This window comes from Acipenser ruthenus, chromosome 19 (genome assembly GCF_902713425.1).
Source record: "Acipenser ruthenus chromosome 19, fAciRut3.2 maternal haplotype, whole genome shotgun sequence".
NCBI classification, from domain to species: domain Eukaryota; kingdom Metazoa; phylum Chordata; class Actinopteri; order Acipenseriformes; family Acipenseridae; genus Acipenser; species Acipenser ruthenus.
In genome coordinates, this window is record NC_081207.1 from 727,177 (window position 1) to 743,148 (window position 15,972).

General features: G+C 45.5%; 1 protein-coding gene across 3 annotated transcripts in view; it reads right to left on the minus strand.

Annotated features, from left to right (window-relative positions):
* The window catches only part of LOC117424634 (E3 ubiquitin-protein ligase SMURF2), a 43,362-nt gene that overhangs the window by 23,672 nt on the left and 3,718 nt on the right, over positions 1 to 15,972 (minus strand). The gene's annotated exons all lie outside the window — the stretch shown is intronic.

Genomic DNA, 15,972 nt, shown 5'->3' on the forward strand with positions numbered 1-15,972 from the left:
AAGAAGCCTCTCGTCTAACCTGCTAGGAGCACCCTGGTGAAATATTTAGTGTGCTGGCCGTAGGGCAGGGCCTTCTGCAGAGCATCACAATGCTCCCTGGAGGTTCTAAGAACTCTCTTAGAACCTCGAGGTTCTCTCTCTCTCAAGGTACAGCTGTAGAGGAGGAACAGCGAGCTCTGTTGCTAATGGACTGGATGCTATTCGGGTCAGCCTGCATAAACAGAGTGTTCTTCTGAGCCGTGCAGGACTGCATCTCAAAAACAGAGCTGAATAATTCAAGAGAGAAAGAGAGAGTCAAAGTGCAAACTATTATTTGCACTGCATAACAAACAGCTCTGCAGCTCTCAGTGCATGCTGAAAGCTTTAGAGACAGTGTATCCGGTGTCACTGCTTATTGAATAGGGTTGCACTGCGCGCAAGGCATCCTGTGCTGGCAGAGCTCTGCGTTTACTGGAATTCATACCGTGGGTACAAAAGATGCATAGAAACAGAGACAGCGAGAGAGCGATGGGAGCATCCTGTCGGGTATGTGCAATTATGGCATTGCTGGTCAGTGCTGTTGTGAATTCCTATGAAACTGCAGCCTGTCCTGATCCGACCTGGCATGACACTTAAAACGCTTCCCTCCGCATTCCCAGCCTGCCTGGCACAGAGGATGTTCTTGTTTGCATATCCGAGTGCTAATTGGTCCCTGAAAGCTACAATCTTTTCCGAACTGGTTTCCATAAACAAACAACATCATCTTCAACCCGATCTTCCATTGCCGTGACAAACACCATCTAAACATTCAAAACACACAGTGAGCAAAGAATAGCGAGGGCCAGTTTAAATGCAGGGGTGGAAATGACGACTCCCATTGCACAGCAGTTTGATCCATTCCTGGTTTTACTAAGAGTTTAACAAAACACAGCTTAGCTTGTTACCTATACTCTGTAGCTAATCAAGCTCATACAGTAGTAAAACCTGGAATGGGTGAAACTGCTGTGCAATAGGAGTCTTATTTCTATCTCTATTAATGTGTTCTTCAAAAAACGTGTAATTTACAGTACAGCAGTACCCTCCCAACACTGCTGGCTGGTGATGTGTGAACCACAAAAATGTCTAATGCTAACAATAATAATAAATTAAAAAAAACACACATTGAGGATATACTTAAGTCAGAACCCACACAATTATTTTAATAGGCAATTCTACGAGTCCATTATTTGTGCAATAACAATAAACCAAAAATAAATCACCCGCCGTTCCCCACTGAAAGAGGAAAGACAAGCTAAAATAGGAACAGCGTTCAAGGAGACCCACTAGAAAAGTAATGCTTTCCTGTCAAACAATCCCCAATCCACTGCCAGTTAATTACAGCTATGTTGCATGTCAGGACTTCCATATGTCATCTGCTTCATCCAGATAGAAAGTCTTACAACGCAGAGATTTGAAATCTTTCTAATTAAGACAAATAGGTTAGGGTTAGAGCTGATAAATGACTCCCTATACCTCAACCCCACCCTCCCCCCAAAAAAGAAATCTGAAAATCAGTCTTAGCGAGTGGTATGGCAGGCCAGGTGCGACTTGCTGTTTGCAATGTAATCCGATTCAAGATTCAGAAATTACCAGGAAATACTTTACATTCCACTCCTGCAGAACACCACCCAGAGTGAGTGTGTGCGAGTTACACAACAGCACAGCGGCGCTCGCATTGCAACAGCGGAGACGAGACCGAGTCAGGAGTGTGGACCTCCACGGAGACGAGACCGAGTCAGGAGTGTGGGCCGCCACCGAACCTGCTCTTTCCAGACAGACAACGGAGACAAGACCGAGTCAGGAGTGTGGACCTCCACGGAGACGAGACCGAGTCAGGAGTGTGGACCTCCACCGAACCTGCTCTTTCCAGACAGACAGCGGAGACGAGACCGAGTCAGGAGAGTGGACCTCCACGGAGACGAGACCGAGTCAGGAGTGTGGACCTCCACCGAACCTGCTCTTTCCAGACAGACAGTGCGGAGTAGTTTTAATGTTGGGAAACATTAGCCCCCCCCAGCGCAGCCCAGCCCCCTTTATTTGGAAATGCAGGGGCCCCCGCTACAGTGTGTGGAAAATCCAAGGGCAGCACCAGATCCACACTGCCTTGTCCGAGAGAATAAGTTCAAAAGGGTTCTCATGCAAACCAGCTGACGGGGAAACTGTGCACAATGAACAGAGGAAATACAGAACCCAATGTAAAGAGTCACGTGTGTGTGTGTGTGTGTGTGTGTGTGTGTGTGTGTGTGTGTGTGTTTGCGTGCGTGCGTGCATGTGTGTGTGTGTTGTTTAGCCCTGTGGGCTAAACAAACACTCCAATCAATAAGCCACTCTCAGCCCATGAACTGAGGAATGGCAGACAGCTAGCCCCTAGAACAAAAGTTAAAGTTTCAACAGAGGCAAGGACGCAGAACTGGTTTGGTGGGACCGTGTCCTCCCTCGTCGTCACGGATTGGTTTGCAGTGCCCTGGCACCTAATCAGTTATTTTCCACCTACAAGTTCCTACAAGGAGCTTTGTGTTCCGCGAGCCAGGAAATGTATTAGTGACACAACGATTAAATAAGACGACCACAAATAGAAAACCTTTCACTGAAACGATCCAAATCTACAACAGGAAACTGGGGGGAAAAAAATAAGATACCTTTCAGCATGATTTTCTGAATTGATAAGCCTGACAGATAACAGGTGGGAGAGGCCGTCTACACATCTATATACAAAAAAAAATACAAAGATAAAAAGCTCAACCTGATCTAGCAGACTTGAGAAAAGAAAGGTTATTGCACTTCTGCTTTCCAGCAAAAGCCATGGAAATCCTGTACTGAGACTGTGTCTGCTTTGTCCCGTCTCGTACGCCACACCCCTCCCCAGATGTGCGCAGGTTGAGACTCGGAGACGGGGTGACTGGCGGACACGCTGTCCGGAGCCCGTCTGTGTCAGAGCAGCGGCACCGTGTCCAATTCACAGCATTGTTCTACTGCAAACAAAGAGCTTCCTTTTCCCTCCCATTCGTTCTGTGCCAGACCTGAAAACCCATGCAGCGCTCTTACACTACATTCCAGGAACGAATCTTTATCAGCTTCCTTAATTCACCTCCCCTAGCCCGGTGGCTCCCTGCCACTTGTGTCATAGTTAGACCTGTCTGGGTTCTCATGACCCCACCAATATGATGGCTTCCTAGAGCAGTGGGGAGGGAAAGAGATCATTTGACAACAAAGCCAAAACAAGCCACAATGTAGACAACAGGACCTGTAAGAATTGGGTTTGACAAGAGATCTTTAGAAAAATCAGCACACTATCAGGATTTGACACAATATGACAATGTAAGCTCATCTCTGACTGTGCTCAGAACAGTCCTTGAAATTAGAATGCAGTTCAGATTCCAGATCCAGGTCACTTGACCTCTTGTGTTTATCACGTCAATTGACCCTGAATGACTAAACAGTAATAATAACTGTGAGCATCAGCCCCAACTCCCTCCCATAGCTACTACACTAGAACTCTCCAAGCCACCCCACTCTCCTCACTACATACAGAGTCCCAACAGACCTCCACTGATATGGAAACTGGAAAGAGAGAGAGCATTCATCTAATTTCCAGCAGCAGCAGCAGCAGCAATAGCAACCGCTTTGTGATTTTGCATCATTTTGAAGTAAAGGGTAAGCCGAATGATAAGACACTGCTCACACTTAATAGAGAACAGTGAATTTTCACTGAATCCCCGCACAGCGCTCATCCCATTCAGAGACGATGAATCACTTCCCATTTGGCAGGGGTTCAGAGTGCAGAGGCTGTCTGCTCCGAGGATTCTTTTTCTTCTGAGAATGGGATGTGGTGATCCTGCTCACCTGACAGGGCGCTCAAGCGACCGCTGCCAGCTGCTGGAGACTAGACCTCGTCCTGTTTACCAGACACGCTGGGAAGAGCTTTTATTATTGAGACCCGAGGCTCGAGGGCAGAGGATGCGCTGCGGGAAGACAATATCCTAACAAACAAACAAACAAACCCATTCCTTGACTTCTTGTAAATCTTGTTTAATCCACAGTGCTGGTACAGTACATGCACGAGCCAACAAAGCCAGATGACTCCGAATGCCAAGCACAAGCGATGACAGCGTGCAGTTCCTCTGCATGTTCAGCCTGGGCTTGGAGAAATCTGCCTTGCTTGATTGTAGCAGAAAGCAGCAATCGTTTGTGTGGCAGCCCCAGGGTTAGATGTCTGCTCTTAGAAAAGCACCCGTCAAAACACCCCACGCAGTCACAGGATCACAGTGCATAACTACAGCAGGACTGGAAGAGCGTGTGTGGAGAGGGGGCCTGCTCTCACATGCTTACAGGCCCCAGGCTGGCACACTACATCACATGAATCATCAAGCAGCAAACCCCACAAAAAAGCCTTTGTAATTCCACCTGCTTAGTTACTAGTTTATATATATATATATATGGTAATATTGAAATGTTAAGTCATAGTTTCACACAATCATTCATCAGCCCCTTGTCTTGATTAGTTTACAGTTTTGGAATGAGTCACACTTCCAGGGACATTAATAATAATAATAATAATAATAATAATAATAATAATAATAATAATAATAATAATAGGGGCAAGTGAAAGGATTTGCAGAGCCCATCGTCCTTGCTGAATGAAAAGCCTTCTCCAAGACGAGCTGCACACACAGAACTTTACTGCGCAGTTCAAGCACCTAAACCTGCAGGCTGAGTCGAAGCCAGTCATTGCACAGACACACAAAGATGAAGACGGGAAGGACAGGCATCCTGAGTACTGTACTCAAGCACAACAATTACAACCAGCTCTGGTAGCGAACACCACATGAAACGGAGACAGGAAGAAGCCCCAGCCACAGCTAAACTAGGTGTGAGACACAGAGTTGAGAGAACACAGCAAGCACAGAGCAGGAGGCGTGATCTGCACATGAAACCGTCTGTTTCCAATCCGGTACGACCGCAAGCACAGAGCAGGATGCACTGCCGACTTCTGAGGGTCCGGAACGATGCTTTCGTTCTGTTCTGTGTTCCCATCGCTGACTCCTGAGGGTCCGGAACGATGCTTTCGTTCTGTTCTGTGTTTCCATCGCTGACTCCTGAGGGTCCGGAACGATGCTTTCGTTCTGTTCTGTGTTTCCATCGCTGACTCCTGAGGGTCCGGTACGATGCTTTCATTCTGTTCTGTGTTTCCATCGCTGACTCCTGAGGGTCCGGAACGATGCTTTCGTTCTGTTCTGTGTTTCCATCGCTGACTCCTGAGGGTCCGGAACGATGCTTTCATTCTGTTCTGTGTTCCCATCGCTGACTCCTGAGGGTCAGGAACGATGCTTTCATTCTGTTCTGTGTTTCCATCGCTGACTCCTGAGGGTCCGGAACGATGCTTTCATTCTGTTCTGTGTTCCCATCGCTGACTCCTGAGGGTCCGGAACGATGCTTTCATTCTGTTCCCATCGCTGACTCCTGAGGGTCCGGAACGATGCTTTCATTCTGTTCCCATCGCTGACTCCTGAGGGTCCGGAACGATGCTTTCATTCTGTTTTAATCACACGGAGCCCCTTTGACCATACAAGTATTTCTATGTATTCCCTTCTACTGAGTATAAAATGCATGAGCAGCATGGGTTTGCCGAGGTTCAGTTAGACATTCTGTACATTATTACATTCTGACCAGGCTGGCTGGGATTGAAGAAACGTGTCTACATGTTTATATAAAGCTCAGTTTCCTTGGTTATGGTTTTACTTTTCCTCCCCAACACTTCCTTTATACACACAGAATAACCGTGACGTGGCTGTGAATTAGGTGCTGCAGTGCAAGTAAGAAAAATCTGTGTTTTACTGGCTTTTATTATATTCTTTTTTGGATAGCAAAATCAGACGACACCGATGGTAAATAAGCAAGCTGCAAAGGAAGACCATGCGTGCAAATAAATAACACACATTCTGCAGAAGAGTTTCCTTCCTTCGTTTAGAAGGGAACTTGATGGGTGCCGTTGAGAGATCGCTTTACTGAACTAATGACTATTGTTTTTCATCTCATTCAAAATGGAAACATATAATAAATGCTTCTGGACACGAAACATCAAACAGTAATCCCAGCAATAAAGATAAATATGAATCCTTATCTGCTTACCAGAGTTTAAAAACCCACTTGGGTTAAACAAAAAAAAAAAAAGTTTTGAAGCAGCGTGTGTGTTTCATATTGTAGAGAGTTATGTATGACATTTCCTTTAAAGGAAACACCAGCACATTTTTCACCATGAAGGAAACGCACTTTGAAATGCGATATTATTGAAATGTAAACATTGCTCCTGGTCTGGTGGGAAATAGCAAGACCCTAACTCCTGCACCGCTGTCAGACACACACACCACTGTCACACACCGCTGTCAGACACACACCAATGTCACACACACTGCTGTCAGACACACAACACTGTCACACCCCGCTGTAACACACACACCAATGTCACACACAACACTGTCAGACACACACACCACTGTCACACACTGCTGTCAGACACACACCAATGTCACACACACAACACTGTCAGACACACAACACTGTCAGACGCACACACCGCTGTCACACACACACCGCTGTCACACACACACTGCTGTCACACACGCCAATGTCACACACACTGCTGTCAGACACACAACACTGTCCGACACACACACCGCTGTCACACACACACTGCTGTCACACACACACCGCAGGTCTCGCGCTCCAGTTTCTCTGCACTGGACACAGCAGAAAGAAAGGGAGAGACGCACAATGTCAAGTTTCACAACGACAGGAAAGATTTGTTTTTAATAAAAGCGCTTCACAGCGTCTGCAGCATAGCTGTACGAAACTTTGACCCTGTCCGAGCGGTTCAGGCTACATTTAAAATCACTGCTGTAGAAGTTAACTCCGAGACATTTCAAATGCAAATCCGCCCAGTCTGCCACAGCAGCAGCAACTTGAACCAGCTGACAAATCAGGAGCTTTTGTGACTTACATTTGAAAGGAAATTGAGAGTAACGTGACAATTTTACCATGTGCCCCGCCCCTGACAACATAATTCTAGTCCTTGCACATATATTTTTATTTTTAGTGAGCACCACTAATGCACAGCGACACCCCTCAACAATCTGTCCGCTGGATCTCCTTGTATCCATAAGCTGATATTCCAGACGAAGGTCTGTGTCTTGTGCTGTAGATTTGGGGAAGATAAAAGGAGAGTCATTGCAGACTCTGCTAGGTCTGCTGTGTGCTCAGTGTGCGGAGAGACTGGAACTCCCTGCCAAAGTGGCCTCTTGTTTTACGAGGTCAGACAAAACAAGGAAGCTGCACTGGTCTGGAACACGGCTGCAGAGAACAGCAGCGTGAGCAGGGCTCTGCAATAGCTAATCCAGTTAGACTTCAGCAGGTAATGATTACTGGAAAAGTTAATCAGATCGGAGGAAGTGAACCCTGCTCAGACACAGTCTCCAGGCAGGTTAGCGAGTGCAGGGACAGAGAGGTAAAAATCAGACAGACAGAGAGAGAGAGAGAGAGAGAGAGAGAGAGAGAGAGAGAGAGAGAGAGAGAGAGAGAGCGCTGTGTGCAGTGTTGGCATCCCCTTTCACTTAAATAAACAGCCCAATTTTAGGGACAAGCAGTATAAAAGTGTTTGTCATGCATGGAGAAAAGAAAAATATAATTATAGAAAGTTTAACTTTAGATTCTAGCATGCCTTATTCTTACAGCCCTGTGAGCATGAGATATTACAGGGGGTGGGGTAGGGTATTGTGTGAGGCTTGCAAACCTAATTCCCAGTGCTATATAAATAGCACTACACACACACACACAATTTCTCATTGCTCCACACAGCTGTACTGTAAGTAAGACGATTCTAGCGAGGATTAGCAATCGATTCAGCCTTGTATTCATTAACACATGGAAAGACCAAAATGCACGTGACCTACGAGCTTGGATTTAAAATGCGAATGTTTAGAGGTTGCATGCTGGTTCAGTATCACGTGCGTTCATGTATCCCATCTAGCTAGCAGCAGCCATCACTGGCTAACACACTGCATGGTATATTACACAGTCTGAACTGCATGTTCAGTCATCTCAACGCAGCATGCATCCCACATTCCCTCTGGCAATATTCCACTTTCCTGACTTGAACATGAAGCAAGATCTGTGACTTTCAAAGTGTGGTGCAGGAATGAACATGGGTTTTTCCATGTTGGGATTTCACAATGTACCGCATAATCAAATATTCTTTCACTCTGAATTAGCTGGTATAATTTAGTCATAAAAGTGTAATTAGTTCCATATTACTATATATTATATATATATATAAATATGGTATACCAGAGGGTGCTCATATTCATAAATACACATACAATCTGTGGAAGATCAGCTTTAGCAGATTACAGCCCAAACGCAGTTCGACAGGTGTATGGGAGGCACAGGAATCAGATCAAGGCAGTCATCGTCAGACAGACAGACACACACTCAGAGCATGGGGGACCACATTTCTGAGTGACAGCCCTGAAACAGACTACGCTCTCCAGACGAGCACCCCTCCACAGGAATGTCGCTGATAAGAATATCAGATCTTCACCAGACACACAGGTCGGTGCTGGCAGGGTGGCCTCTCTCCGAGTTAAAAGGGCATCCCGAGCACATTGGTGTTTTCTGGGCTGAAAAAACTCTTTCTATCTGCAGGAACAGGAATCGGATCTGAACCACAAGCAGCCAGACTGTTTGAGAGACAGGAAAGGAGGTCCGTGCGGCTGGAGACTGGAGATTATAAATAGGATTAACACAACTCACCGCATTCAGTGCACTGCAATGATTCGAAGAAATGAACAGACCACATCCTGGAATCTACTCTTCTTGTAGAAGTTATTTAGTCCCGTTGCACTGTAGCTGATTTCCAGTGCAAATCACTCAAAAAGGTCAAAGAAAACCCATCTTTCAAGTCATAGCATTTGGAAATAAAACAAGCTAACCTAATCGTTTATTTCCTCTTTTGTAACTTTAACAGGAGTTTAAAAAACAATTAAAAAAAAAGAGTGAAAAGCTTTGAAAACTCAGCCCGTTGCGATAGTATGCGGAGAGATGTGTCAGAGACCTCTTGTGTTCATCACTTCAGTTTCATGTTGTATAGGATGAATCATCAGTGAAAAAAAACAAAACTGTTCAACTATTCAGGGCAATGAAACTGGACAGGGGACGGGAGACAAGATTCCAGAACAGTGAGTGGGTCAAACAGGATTCCAGAACACTGCGGGTCACACGGGATTCTAGAACAGTGAAGAGGTCACACAAGTGTGATATGGTTTTCTGTAGCTTGCAGCTGGGTTCTTTAAAGCAGCGAGTTACTCAACAAACCAAAAGCTGGACAGCCTAAACCAGTCACCGCTAATCAGGTATTGCAGTGCGAGTTACTAGAGTGTAATCACTGCGGTGTCCCAACAGCTCACCAAGCACAGTTACTCTAGAACAGAACAGGCCATTCGGGTCACCAGCGCTTGCCCCACTCCTACCAGTTGATCGATCTCAGAACTTTGTCAAGTTGGGTCATTAAAGGATGTACATGTTTCTGCCTCAACAGCATGGCTAGGTAACCCTAACCCTAACCGTCACCACTCTGTGTGAAGAAGCGTCTGCTTCCCTCTGTCCTCAGACTACCTTCACTTCACTCCCAACGGTGTGTCCTCTGGTCCTGGTTTCTGCGCTGCGCTTACAGTAACGGTTTTGGATTAACTTTGTCAACTCCTTTTAAGGTTGTAACACAAATGCAACAGAGCAGCCATCAGTCCAGGACCGGAGTCACACCCGCTGGAACTGTGGCATGGTACAACTTTTGACACATTTCTTCGGGTTCGTATTATTGCAACTCCAGAGGCAGGACACCCAAGTCTTCATTTTAATGACAGGTATCACTTTCTAGTACAGCATGCAATCGCTCATATGGTGCAAGAGGATACAGTACAGCAGCAGCGCTAATCCAGAGACACAATGGTCTACTGTATGCATGCGGTTTTCATATATTAAATACGAAATAATGTCTCGACAAGGTCATAAAATAGTTCTTAGCAATGGTAAAGCAATGTTTTTCATTAGTTTTTCATCAGTGGTCATGTCTTAAAGAATACTGAATGTTATCTGAGTGTGTGGCCAGTCCTGTTTCCACAAATATCAACAATCAAGCGAAGATTGCATGGTGGGTTTACCGTTACTGAGAACTATTTATGACCTTCTACAAAGTGCCTTATATTGATCAGCACCTTTTTTTAATAAAAAGCTTTGATGTGCACAAATGCCTTCATGAATTGTATATATATAGATATTACAATATGAGTAACTAAAGCAGTAAAAGCAGCAATCTCCAGGTTGTCTGGCATTCGCATCGTCGGGCTGGGGCTCCTTCTGCCCCTTCATCTCGTCAGAGTATCGGGTCGGGTCCTAACTGCATTGGAGCTCCTTCTGCACCTTCATCTCGTCAGAGTATCGGGTCAGGTCCTAACTGCATTGGAGATCCTTCTGCCCCTTCATCTCGTCAGAGTATCGGGTCGGGTCCTAACTGCATTGGAGATCCTTCTGCACCTTCATCTCGTCAGAGTATCGGGTCAGGTCCTAACTGCATTGGAGCTCCTTCTGCCCCTTCATCTCGTAAGAGTATCGGGTCAGGTCCTAACTGCATTGGAGCTCCTTCTGCCCCTTCATCTCGTCAGAGTATCGGGTCAGGTCCTAACTGCATTGGAGATCCTTCTGCCCCTTCATCTAGTCAGAGTATCGGGTCAGGTCCTAACTGCATTGGAGATCCTTCTGCCCCTTCATCTCGTCAGAGTATCGGGTCAGGTCCTAACTGCATTGGAGCTCCTTCTGCCCCTTCATCTCGTCAGAGTATCGGGTCAGGTCCTAACTGCATTGGAGCTCCTTCTGCACCTTCATCTCGTCAGAGTATCGGGTCAGGTCCTAACTGCATTGGAGATCCTTCTGCACCTTCATCTCGTCAGAGTATCGGGTCAGGTCCTAACTGCATTGGAGCTCCTTCTGCACCTTCATCTCGTCAGAGTATCGGGTCAGGTCCTAACTGCATTGGAGCTCCTTCTGCCCCTTCATCTCGTCAGAGTATCGGGTCAGGTCCTAACTGCATTGGAGCTCCTTCTGCACCTTCATCTCGTCAGAGTATGGGGTCGGGTCCTAACTGCATTGGAGATCCTTCTGCCCCTTCATCTCGTCAGAGTATCGGGTCAGGTCCTAACTGCATTGGAGCTCCTTCTGCCCCTTCATCTCGTCAGAGTATCGGGTCAGGTCCTAACTGCATTGGAGCTCCTTCTGCACCTTCATCTCGTCAGAGTATCGGGTCAGGTCCTAACTGCATTGGAGATCCTTCTGCCCCTTCATCTCGTCAGAGTATCGGGTCAGGTCCTAACTGCATTGGAGCTCCTTCTGCACCTTCATCTCGTCAGAGTATCGGGTCAGGTCCTAACTGCATTGGAGCTCCTTCTGCACCTTCATCTCGTCAGAGTATCGGGTCAGGTCCTAACTGCATTGGAGATCCTTCTGCCCCTTCATCTCGTCAGAGTATCGGGTCAGGTCCTAACTGCATCCACAGACCATTTCCTCCTCGCTATCTAATGGGCTTCAAGGAATACCCGCTGTCATGCTACAGATACGTTCAATTCTTGAGTTTACTCTGCAACAGCACTTACAGGTACTATTAAAGAACAGGAGAAGAGAAAGGTTGCCCCCAACGCCACAGGGGTGGAAATAAGACTCCTATTGCATAGCAGTGTCCCCACAGTTCAGAAAGTTTTTCAAAACAATTGCGCCCGACGCGCCTTCAGCAGAGCTTTATCAGAACACCAATACAGCATCAGCGCCGAGCCCAGACTTAAATAATCCTCAACACAATAGGAAAGCATGCCAGGCCTTTTTCTAGAAGTCATCTGTTCACCTTTCTTACAGCCTCCCTCCCTCCCCGCTTGCAGAAACAACGCCCGGTTCAATATTGAATCTGGCGCTTCTCGATGGACAGAGCAGCCTGGCGTGCGATCCAGCGCAATTCTTGGACACACATCAAACAGCGTCCTCCCCGGCCCAGCCAAAACAATGCTGTCCCATGCAAACGTTTAATGTTTACGTCCTGCAAATCTACAGACTAAACAGGGTTAGAGAGGGCTGCAGAGCAAAATAAGTGTGTGTCTGAATTGGATTTTTTTATAATGTTTGTTATAATTGTCCCATTACTTTTAAAGTAGGGTTGCTATCCCTATTTGTGCATGTGCTCCCTTCTGGTTGAACCCAAACATCATGCAAACGTTGTTTACTGTTCAGTAAACAATGCTTAAATGAGTTATTGAAAGAGAAAGTAAAAAACACTAACATTACCGAACTGAAGCAGACTAAACCAACTCCACAGTATGGTAAACAGTCTGTCTTTCCACACTCACTGCCTGCTAAAACTGAAACCGATTGCTGGAGCATCTCTTCAGATAACAATACGAGGGAGGGCCATCACTCAGCTCCTCAGTGTCCAGTATCCAGCTCCTCCGTATCGCTTTCTCTTGTGAAATGGAGCGGAAAGCACAGAAAAACTGACAGCTACTTAAAAACATGTTCTGTTCCATGGACGCAGCTAGGAGAGCATTGTTAGAGTCTACATCAGCACTCAAGTGACAAGTAAGTCAATTCACCAGACCTAAAGGAACAGCTTAGAGACCCAGCAGTTAATTGTTCAAAACCCAATAAGAAATAAGACTCCTATTGCATAGCAGTTTCACCCATTCCAGGATTACAAGCTGGATACGCCACAGTGTATAGGTAACACACTCAGGTGTGTCTTATTAAACTCATAATAAATCCAGGAATGGATCACACCACTGTGCAATGGGAGTCTTATTTCTATCCCTGGTGACAGACTGAAATACCGCGCTCTTAAGGGCTTACCCCCAGAAACACGGACTACTGATGCAAAGCTAAAACATTAACAACAATTTCGATTTATATATAGTGCCTTGTGTGCACATCTCAAGGAGTTTTATACAGTACAAAAAAAAATAAAATACAATATCTAAACGAGAAATAAACAAACCAATCAGAAAATCAGAACATAAACACAAAAAGCAGATTTGGCTATAAAAGCTTCTCAAGGGCATTAACCAAATGCGAGACCGAACAGATAAGTCTGAAGACCTTTTCTAAACCTATCAACTGACTGGCAGCTCCTGATGCCAACAGGGAGGTCATCCCACAGCACCGCAGCCAGGTGGCTAAAGGAACGGTCAGTGAGACCAACCTGTTTCACATCATGAACAACCAGCAGACAGAGTAATTCAGTAAGCAGGACCAGTATCACTGTGTGAGAGCGAAGATGAGTACTTTAGAAGAGATTTGATGCTTGACAGGAAGCCAGTAAAGTTTAGCCAGGACTGGCAGCTGCGTTCTGAACAATTTGTAATCTACCAATTGCTTTGGATAGAAGACCTGCAAATAGGGAGTTAGAACAGTGAAGCCTATAGGTTACAAATGCATGGATCAAAGTCTCAGCATCGGGGGGAGAGAGTAATGGTGGATGATTGTGTATCAACAGCACTGTATGAAGAGGACAGACACAAATGGAATCGTGGATCATACGTACAGAACTTTATCGTATTGAACACAGACTAAAAGGAAACCTGTTTGATACTGATGCACTACCCCGACTGAGGCTCAGGGCCAGTTCAGCAGTATACTTTTCCCCTATTCTATAAGGGAGGCCAGTCTATTCTCTCCTGCCACAGTAAAGCCCCCCCCCCATCTCGGTTCAGTTTCAATGCAGGTCCAGAGTTCAAGAGCTATGGACTTTGCTGAATCTGCTCAAACACAGTTTATCCACCTTTCATCACAAGGTCAAGATCCACTTCATTATATTCCTCTGATCCCGAGCGCATGGGAGCCGCAGCAGGAGCAGACTGCTAGCGATGTGAGGAGAGCCCCTCCGCCTCTCACAGCTCGCTGTTTATTTACAGGAATCAGGTAATCTCTGGGGTTTTTATACAAGCTCCGTGCCAGCACAGTCCAGGACTGGAGCACAGCCAACAGAGACTAGGAAAGTACAGCAGTCCTCATAGACACCGAGCACAGACAAGTAAGATGAGATGATATATATATATATATATATATATATATATATATATATATATATATATATATATATATATATTCACATTCAGCAATGAGGCTGAAGAGGGTGGGGTGGGGATTTAGTTCTGCAAACACACGAATAAAAACACTACACCCCACATAAGTGCATTTATTTGTGCAATACAAGTACAGGAATGGAAATAAGACTCCCATTGCATAGCAGTTTGATCCATTCCTGCTGGTTTTACTATGAGGACACATCTGCACTTGTTACATAGACGCTGTGGCTGCCTAATCAAGCTCATAGTAAAACCTGGAATGGATGAAACTGCTGTGCAATAGGAGTCTTTATTTCCAAAACCTGTAGTATGTGATTCCTGTCTGACTTATTTGTGCAATACAGTGTCTGAGTGTGTGGATGGTGGATGTTTATCATTTTTTAACTTTTTTCATCATTGTAATCTTGTGCAATACCTTGTTTGGCAACGAAACCCAAAGCTGGATTCTAATAATAATTTTGAGAGCAGGAGGAGCACGGCTCAGGAATCTCGTCTCCCTGCAGCGAAAGAGGAACTGCAGCGCTGGAACGCTTTCTAACATGAGGCACCAGGAAATCAAGAAAAAAACATGTTTTTTTTCCAGTAACTAGAGCGTTTCCGTATTAAAAACTATAATGCTGTATCACGATAACAAAATCAACCCAGTTTACATTTCCACACGTTCACGTGGATTATCAAAAACAGCAGATTGTGTTCTTAATTTGAACACGCTTCTGTCTAGTTCACTGTGATGTCAAAGCCAATAGGATGCAAAAAGTGTTTCTTTAAATGTTTTTCAATATCATTAAAACATCACACAGGGATGATAATAAGGGATTTGACCCCTTCCTGGTTTTACTAGGAGTTTAATAATAAGACACACCTGAGCTTGTTACCTGTACACTGTGGCTAATCAAGTTTGTAGTAAAACCTGGAATGGGTGAAACTGCTATGGAACAGGAGTCTTATTCCCATTCCTGATCTGCTACATCCTTTTCATCAGCAGTCAATCGAGATCAAATGGTTAACGTGGGACTTGTCAGCCAGCCCCAGTTAGGATTACTGGCTGAACTCCATCTCTCCACGCTGATGGGAAGGACAGAACACTGGAGACCGTCCACTTCAGACGGAGACGGCGTTTGCTCCAGTTTTTCATGGCACACATGGAAATGGGGAATACACTGTTTGAGAGTCGTCCCTGTTATGTAATGTTAAAGGGTGATGTCATGTCTGAGCACAGGAATGGGTCTCCTTCCGGCAGCGATGCTAATCAACAGCTTCTATAATTGAGGAAGTCGCCCTGGACATGAATAGAACACAAACACTAAACCCACAGTAACTAAGGAAGAACAGCAGTGTGGAGTTCACACACACTGAACCCGCAGTAACTAAGGAAGAACAGCAGTGTGGAGTTCACACACACTAAACCCGCAGTAACTAAGGAAGAACAGCAGTGTGGAGTTCACACACACTAAACCCGCAGTAACTAAGGAAGAACACGGAGTTCACCACACTAAACCCGCAGTAACTAAGGAGGAACACGGAGTTCACACACACTAAACCCGCAGTAACTAAGGAAGAACACGGAGTTCACACACACTAAACCCGCAGTAACTAAGGAAGAACACGGAGTTCACACACACTAAACCCGCAGTAACTAAGGAAGAACACGGAGTTCATGCACACTAAACCCGCAGTAACTAAAGAAGAACACGGAGTCCATGCACACTAAACCCACAGTAACTAAGGAAGAACACGGAGTTCACACACACTAAACCCGCAGTAACTAAGGAAGAACACGGAGTCC